This window comes from Cotesia typhae, unplaced genomic scaffold, assembly GCF_013202065.1.
Source record: "Cotesia typhae breed Kobodo isofemale line unplaced genomic scaffold, CoteBio_Ctyphae contig_43, whole genome shotgun sequence".
Lineage (NCBI taxonomy): Eukaryota > Metazoa > Arthropoda > Insecta > Hymenoptera > Braconidae > Cotesia > Cotesia typhae.
The window spans coordinates 1,217,713-1,226,149 of NW_027423752.1; positions in this window are offsets into that span (position 1 = coordinate 1,217,713).

Sequence of the window (8,437 nt, forward strand, 5' to 3'; positions counted from 1 at the left end):
TTTAATTGCAAAATTTTTATTTAAAATTTATTTTTATTTTTGAATTTAATACGAAATTTTTATCTATTTACTTTAAAAATTGCCATAACTTCAAAAATATCAATTTTATCGAAAAATCATAAGGCTAAAATTTTAGAAAATTATTTACACAGGAAAATAATTAATTTGAATCAAGTAAATAATTTTGAAGAACTTCATTTTCTTCATTTGAGTAGAATAATTTTTAAACTAAAAAAATTATGAGAGTGAATTTAGCAGACATCTGATAATTTTTTAATAATTTATAAACAATTTATTTGTTACAGAAAAACTAGCAGAAAAAAATGCATGTGGAAATTTTCAAAAGTTTTTTCTATACAATTTAGTAGATTTTTTTTACAACCATTAAGTTAAAATTAATCTAAAAATTTTCAAAAAATAGCTATCCGCTGAATTCACCCTCATAAAAAATTGTCTTGGTTTAAGTAAATTTTAGTTGAATCAAGAATTTTTTGTCTTGATTCAAAACAATGAAACTTTTAAAAATTATTTTCTTGGTTCAAGAATTTTTCTCTTCATTCAAGTTAATTTTTTTTTTCTATGTACAAACAATATTGCCACACTAAGGGACTATCTTTAATATTTCAGGAGATCTAACAACTTAAAGTAGTGCTACTGTACTCTCTTAAAAGAAATCAGTGGAATTTCACTGATTCTATACAGAAAGAAAAATTTATTGACTGGAGAACAAATTTCTTGGCTCAAGAAAATTTTCGGATGCCTGAAGGAAGACCGAAGTTGTGTTGGCCAAAGTAAAAATTTTTTAAAAAATTCTTTTCTTGATGAAAGTAATTTTTTTCTTAATTTAAATTATCATAAATACTTGATACAATAAATTATTATATTCGATCAAGATTTTTAGATTTTTTAAGGAAGCAGCGCCACCTACTTCAGCTGAGAAAAAAATTTTCTCACCTTGAGAAAATTTTTATCTTGAATATTTGATACCCTTTTATATTATTTTAGCGTGCAATTATACATATTGAATGAAAAAAAAAAATGATTCAATATTATTTCATCTTCCCATTTGACATGTTAATCAATTAAAATATTGATGAAAATTTACTTCTATCTTTATATTTAATTTTTTGGAGCAAGAGAGAAATTTTCTCAAGACAAAAAAATTTATTTTTATCAAGAACTAAATTTTTTGGAGCAAGAGGCTGAATTTTCTCAAAACAAGAAGATTTTCTTGGTTAAATAAATTTTCTTGGATCAAAATACGTATTTCTTAAAGCAATAAAATTAATTTTGTTGAAATAATTGAAATTTCTTGTGTCAAAAAAAAAATTTTTTTCACAAGAAAATAATTAGGAAGAAAATATTTTCTTGGCTAAAGTGAACCATTTTTCTGTATAACTCCTATAAAAAACCAAAACTAAAATATTTATTTAAAAGAAAAATATTATTAACATCATAAAATAATAATAATGAAATTCTTAATAGCGAACATCATTCCTAAAATACCAAAACAGTTTTTTACATTGAATATTTTAAGTAGCATCCGGTAAGGTCATTTTCTTTTTTCGGTGACGAAAAATAAATAAGTTATATGATATTAAAATAAGAACATGTGCTGGGTTCTTAAATATATTATAGCAATAATATTCATAAGATTGATAGAGAGGAGAGGAAAAGATGATTCGACTAGTCATCGGCATTCTTTGTGGATTCGTTCATCCACGAACTCGAGTTTTTTGGATTATCAAAGGCGCTGCATTGATTAATCGCGCTTGAGTTTAATTTACCAGAACTTTTAGCTTGTAATTTACTTACAAGCTTTCTCAATAATAAAAAAAAAAAAAAATTACATGGCAGAAAAATAATTTAAAATTGCACGCCTCATAGCGCGAAGCGCGTGAGGTTGTGCTTTACACTCGACTCGTCAATGTCAAGCAATTTTGCGATCTTTAAATGCCTCTATCTCAACCATATTACACTTATACAATAATTTAAGTAGATGTACACCGAGAAAACACTTAAGTTAAGCCATCTTTTACTTTCTAAAATCATTTCTTGTTGTTATTTTGAAAAAAAAAAACGTTTCAAAAAAAATTTTACATGGACGTCCGGATGTCACCCCATTTAGGATGTACCAACGATTACTCCCGAACGAATTGATATTTCGAGACCGGGTTTTTTTTATTAGTTCAAGATTGCGATGAACTGGGTCCGTATTTCATTTCAGTACTCTAGCTCACGTAATTTTTTTTCTTTAAATTGACTTTTTAAAAAATTCACTATCACATACACGTACAGAAAACGAACTTTTTTTTCTTTTCTTTTTTTCTTTTTTTTATTTTCCTCACGTGAAAACGATGGCGCCACTTAATCCAGTTAAAATGAAATAAAGCAGTTCATTTTTTTTTTTTGGTACTTCTGTGTATAACGAGTATATACGAAATTTAATAATAATAATAAAATATAAAAAAAATTAAAAATTAAAATATGTTTTTTTTTTGCTAACTGTGACATACCAGACTTCCATGCTTTTTAGTATTTACAGAAACATATAGAATTCAGGAACTAAATAACGAAAAATAAATACTTATTGTTTATTTTTTTATTATTGTTGAATTATATATAGACGCTAAGCAGTACTGGCTAAACATTTAAAATACCTAGATACCGATTAGTTATAACCTCCAACATCACTAGATTTTTTTTTCTCTCTAGATGGAGCCACAAGAGGAATAAGTGTCTTTATATTTAAAAAAAATAATATTTTTTTTTTTAAACTGCACACGCAAATGGCGTGAAGAATTTTTTATATTTTACTTTAATCAATTTTATTGTGAAATATGAGATTATGAGGCGTGCACTTTTGGATTTTCCAAACTTTTTCTTTTTTTTTTCAGAATCAAAGTATCAAAAAACTCTTTGAAAAATTCTGACACTTGAATAGACGGAAGAAGCTTTAAAAAAACTTGGAAAGTTTACTCAACACTTAGCTTCCTTTTGAGTAAATTTACCCGATCTGAGTAAAGTTTCGAATTACTAAAAACTAGATACGTTTTATAAAATAAAATAAAATAAAATAATGTGAGCGTGTGACAATATCTGGAGCTCGTATATGATGCAGACAGCGGACATATAGATTGTGAGATGACACTTAGATAGAGATATCGGAAGAAAGTTATCGATGCACCGAGTGAAGCGCATGTGGACGCAATACTTGAGCCAAATGTCCAGCACGTGGCATTACTTAAACTCAAAAAGTATTCTCATATATCTGGAACATGTATATGTATTAAAAATTAAGTATAACGCCTCGAGTGATTTATTAAATCTTTGTAGAGATCACACGTGTTTTTAGACTCCTCGCCGCCTTCCATCGTCTCCATCCGCTGTCTGTCTCATTACCGCTTTTCACTCCTCAATGTCTTTCACACTTTTTTTTATAACGCCAGTAATTAAAAAGTTTCCATTTTTATTTTATTTATTTTTATTAACTTTGTAATTAACATACATTTTTACGAGATCTCTATCGAACTTTAGAGATCTGGATTTTTATTTATGTCGAGCTTAATAATACTCTGAATTATATAACTTCGATGCATGAACAGAACACTGAAAAAAATAAAAAAAAATTATTCGATTCAAAAAAAAAAATTTTTTTTTTATTTTGAGATATTTAGAGAGAATGATTTTTTTTTTACAGTTTTACTAATTCAATGAACTTAATAGTTATCTTCAATAAGGATAAACTGGATTTTAGCCAACTCGAGATATTTCCAATTTATTTGAAAAAATTTAAACAATTCTTCCATTTCTCATATTTTCTATTTAGTCTAAGAAGTTTTGTTAAAAATCGACGAAAAAAAATTAATTTAATTACATTCATAAAACGGTACTAATTACGGCGCCGTAATAAAAAAAATCGCAAACAAAATAACCGAATGACAAAATAACCATGGACAAAATATCCAGATCATAAAAGTTTATAATTAATCTCTCGAAAATAGATCAATAAGTAAGCTTGTTATTTTGATATGCCCTTTTTTAATGGATTTTGTGTGTTTATTTAAAAATAGGCCAACACATGAGCTTTTTACCGTATTGTGCCCTTTTTTCATCAATTTTCTGTGTGTTTATGCGAAAATATTTTTATTATAATATTTTGTCGTTCGATTATTTTATCACACTGATAGAAAGATTTCTTAGCATTTAAGAAGATTTATTTGTATTTAAGAAATCATTTCATAAACATCATTTCTTAGTGTTAAAAAGTATTTCTTAGTATTTAAAAAATATTTCTTAAATACTAAGAAATTATATAAATACTAAGAAATATTTTTTTAATACTAAAAGATTATGTTCAAGACATGATTTCTTTAATTCAAAGAAATCTTCTTAAATACTAAGAAATCCTTCTATCAGTGCATAGCTCTTTTATCCACGATTTATTAACTTCGGTTATTTAATCGTGGTTATTTTATCCGCGGCATCAGTAAAATTTACTGAAACTAAGAAAAATTTTCTTAGTTTACGAATTTTTCAACTCAAACCAAGAAGATGAAATTCTTCAAAATTATTTACTTGATTTAAGTAATTTTTTTGTCTGTGTAATTTTTGATTCAAGAGAAAAAGTTTTAACCAAAAAAAATCATTTTAAAGAGCTTCTTTTTTTTTTAGTACCTACTAGAAATTTGAATAGCGCTCTACGCGCGCGCCTTAATTTTGACCAATAAGGAATCAGGTCCCATTTTTTGGCGAGTTTCGACTATTGACTAACTTCACACTCTCATGTATTTTTATTGTAAGGATGAAAAAAGTTTCAGAACGTATATTTCCGTTTTTGGTATTGTTAATAAAAAATTTTTTTTCGAACCAAACTAACATAAAATTCTCAAATTAAAACAAAATTATTGTTAATTTTCAAAAATAAATAAAATAGTATTTTTTGATGCCGAATTTGATCGCAAAATCAAATTTCCAAAAACTTCTATTTTAAATTCTCCCAAAAGTTCCAAAACTTCGAGCCTCTAAAAATTTCCATCACTTGCAATGATCACCCAAACGTGTCTACTGACCGTAGAAGCGCAATGGCTCGTACCAAAAAAGTTCCCAAATCATGCTTCACGCTGAGTATAATTGTACATTTATGTAAAGATAATAATGACTATTTGACTAAGGTAAAGTCGAGTGTTACAAAAAAAAAAAAAAAAATAACAATAATAATAATAATAACGATAACATTATACAGTAGGATATTTTAATAATACCTTCGGTAGTGAGTAGTGAGTTGGAAAAATGTAAGTGTACAATAAAAGAATCAGTAATCAGCAGATATGCCATCATCGACGGTAGACATTTATATACATATATATATACATAGGGGTGAATGACGTTGAATGTTTAATATCGAAAAGGGGAACGGGGCGAGACAGAGAAAGCAAATTTAGGAGTAGAGGGGGTGTAGGGTTCTTTGTCAAGGCGCGTGCCCGTGCACGTGTGCAAGTCCAATGCCTACGCACATATATTTATATAGATATCTTTGTCTAGTGTTCTAAAACTCCTATACTTTTTCTAATTTTATTATTATTATTATTATTATTATTATTATTATTATTATTATTATTATTATTATTATATATGTTTGGTAGCTATACGACCTGTCTCAAACTGAGTTGGTCTTACGTCAATGCCGACGTAGGTGCCCGCTTTCAATTCAAAAAGGTAATTCAACTCGGAACATTGGACCCCACACTTTTTCTTTTTCCCTCTCAGTTTACATGTATGTGTGTATAATATATACATATATATAGAGTGGAGACTCAATAACGTTCATTATGCCAGGTCGCAAGATCGGAGACCGAACCCGGGGGTGGCTTTTATATACAATGTACTAAATTATACGCGATCGCGAGTGGAGGCTTTCAACGCTCCATTGCGCCGGAATTTTGTTATTTTTTTTTATCGACTGCACGTGCGTAAACTTAAATGTAGTTAGTAGTTAACTATAACGTTGCGGGGTGTATGCAATTATTTTTTCAAGGGGAGTATATAGTTTGTAATATAACAAGTCGGGCTACTTCGTTATAAATTGAAAATTATAAATCCGCGATCGATGGCGCGAAAAAAGTAAGGAAACGTTCATTTTTTCTAGTAAATAAATTTTTTTAACCAATAATATTAGCTGGTAATATTTTGAAAAATATTAAAAAAAAAAATCTAACAAGTAAAAAATTTTGTTTCAAAAATTTGTTAAAGATTTTTATGTTAAATATTTAATATTTCATGAGTAAATTTAATATTTATTCTGTTAAATTTTTAAAAAATTCATTTTTTTCTTATTTACACTATTATTAATTTATATTCATTAAAATTTTTTAACACTATTCTTAATTCAAATTTATTAAAATTTATTTTCTATTTTTTAGTTTGATTTTCTATAGAAAGCGTATTTTTTAGATTTTTTTTAAACTGTTATTTATTTTATGGTATTATTTTAATTAATTAACGTAATGAATAAAATATTTCGTAAATAATCGTGATAAAAAAATTAATTATCATATCAAAAAATAGTTAGAAAATCCAAAAGTCCACGACTTATAATGCTCATATAATGATGAAATAATAATAAAATAAAGCGAATGTGAAAAAAAAAAATCTAACTGCTGAAATCTTACCATAATCCTGTAGTGGCACCTCTAGTGGGATAAATGTACTAAATATATATAGATATACAGCCTTGTGGCTTTTTTAAAATTTTATTAATTATAAATTAATGAATCTAAGTTACTTAGCCATTCGCCTTATCGTGCCTTATTAATAAAGCATTGTATTTTAATCAAAAGCCTCTAATCAGACGAAACTTAGAAATTCTTGAGCCTTGCCTACGCCGAGGAGATATTCGTCAAGACTATAATCTTGAGTTACCGGTTTATCATTCAGTATGAAAAATTATTCTTGATATCTTTGATTAAAATCTAGAATCAATTGCCAGCTGATTGTACGACGTTACCGACCTTTACGGAGTTTCGAACTACTTGTTTTCAATATTTTTTAATACCGGGTAGATCATAATATTCATTGTTATAGAATTTAGTGATTGAGTATTTAACACACTATTATATATTATATATTACATTAAGATTTTTTTTTGTATGAATTTTGGATGGCCGCAAGGAGTTTCGATTTCATGGCCAATTAAATAAATAAATAAATAATAATAATAACTTGCAAGTTACAGAGTTTTCAGGGTTTTATACATGATAGACAGGAAAATTTTGTAAACTATTTTGATGTTTTTTTCCATTTTTAATAATTTTTTAATAAATTTTTGAAAAGTATGGAATTAATCTCCATTAAATTATCATTACAATAGTATGCAAAATATCTTGATTCCATGAACAAAAAAGGGTATTTAAACATCATTAAAAGGGTATGAAAACATTCATAAATTTTTTTACTGAAAAATATTATTTTTTAAAAATGCTGATAAATATTAGTTTCTTTTCAATATTATAAAATTTAACTATTTAATCACGATATTTTGCAAAGTATTCGGCTAGTTAACCTGCCGATCACAGTGATAAAAAAATTGCCTTTATTCAATATAAAAAATCTTTTACCCAAGACATCACTATGAAGATTTTTTTCTATAGAATATATCTATATCTTGTTTTAAGAGTTTATTTCTTGAATGAAGACAGCTAAAAATTTTGAAACCAAAATCCCTTTGAACTTTTGAAGAAAAAAAGTTTCTTGAATCAAGATTGTTTTTCTATCAGTGTAATCAACCAGAAAAATTCTTCAACTCAGAAATTAATATTTGACCAAATAAATTTTACTCAATTAAAAAATTACTCTGCTTGATTTAAGCCAACATTAATTCTTCAAAATGTTTTTAGATCAAAAATTTTTTTCTTAAATTTTTTCATCAGTGTAGAATTAAGTCAAACTAGATATTTCGAATTAAAGCTTGAATAAAATTTTAAAGAGAATATTTTTCTACTCGCACCATGTAATTTTTTTCAGTGCCCTAATTGCGAGGTACAAAAAATGAATTGATATTCGGGTCGAGTATGAAAGGTTTATGAATTATGAATCATGATTATGATTGATCCAGGTGGTGAATCGATGCAATTGAAATCGAATTTATTGGGAGTACATTATTATTTATTATTTTTTTTTTTTTTTTTTTTTTTTTTGGGAAAGAATCGCGAGCAAGAGACATCCGGCGATATCTTCCCGTCTTTTATTTTATTATTTAACATGATCTGAGAAGAGTATGGCAGAGCAATATGAAATTGGTGATGGGATATGAGGGATGGGGATGGGCGGGAGGAATTCGGTTCGCCACGGAAGTTTCGTGTTACGGGGCGGAGATACACCTCTCGTGAAACTCAAAAGTTCCGGTCTTCAGCTACTTCATCTACCATCAACATCTCCA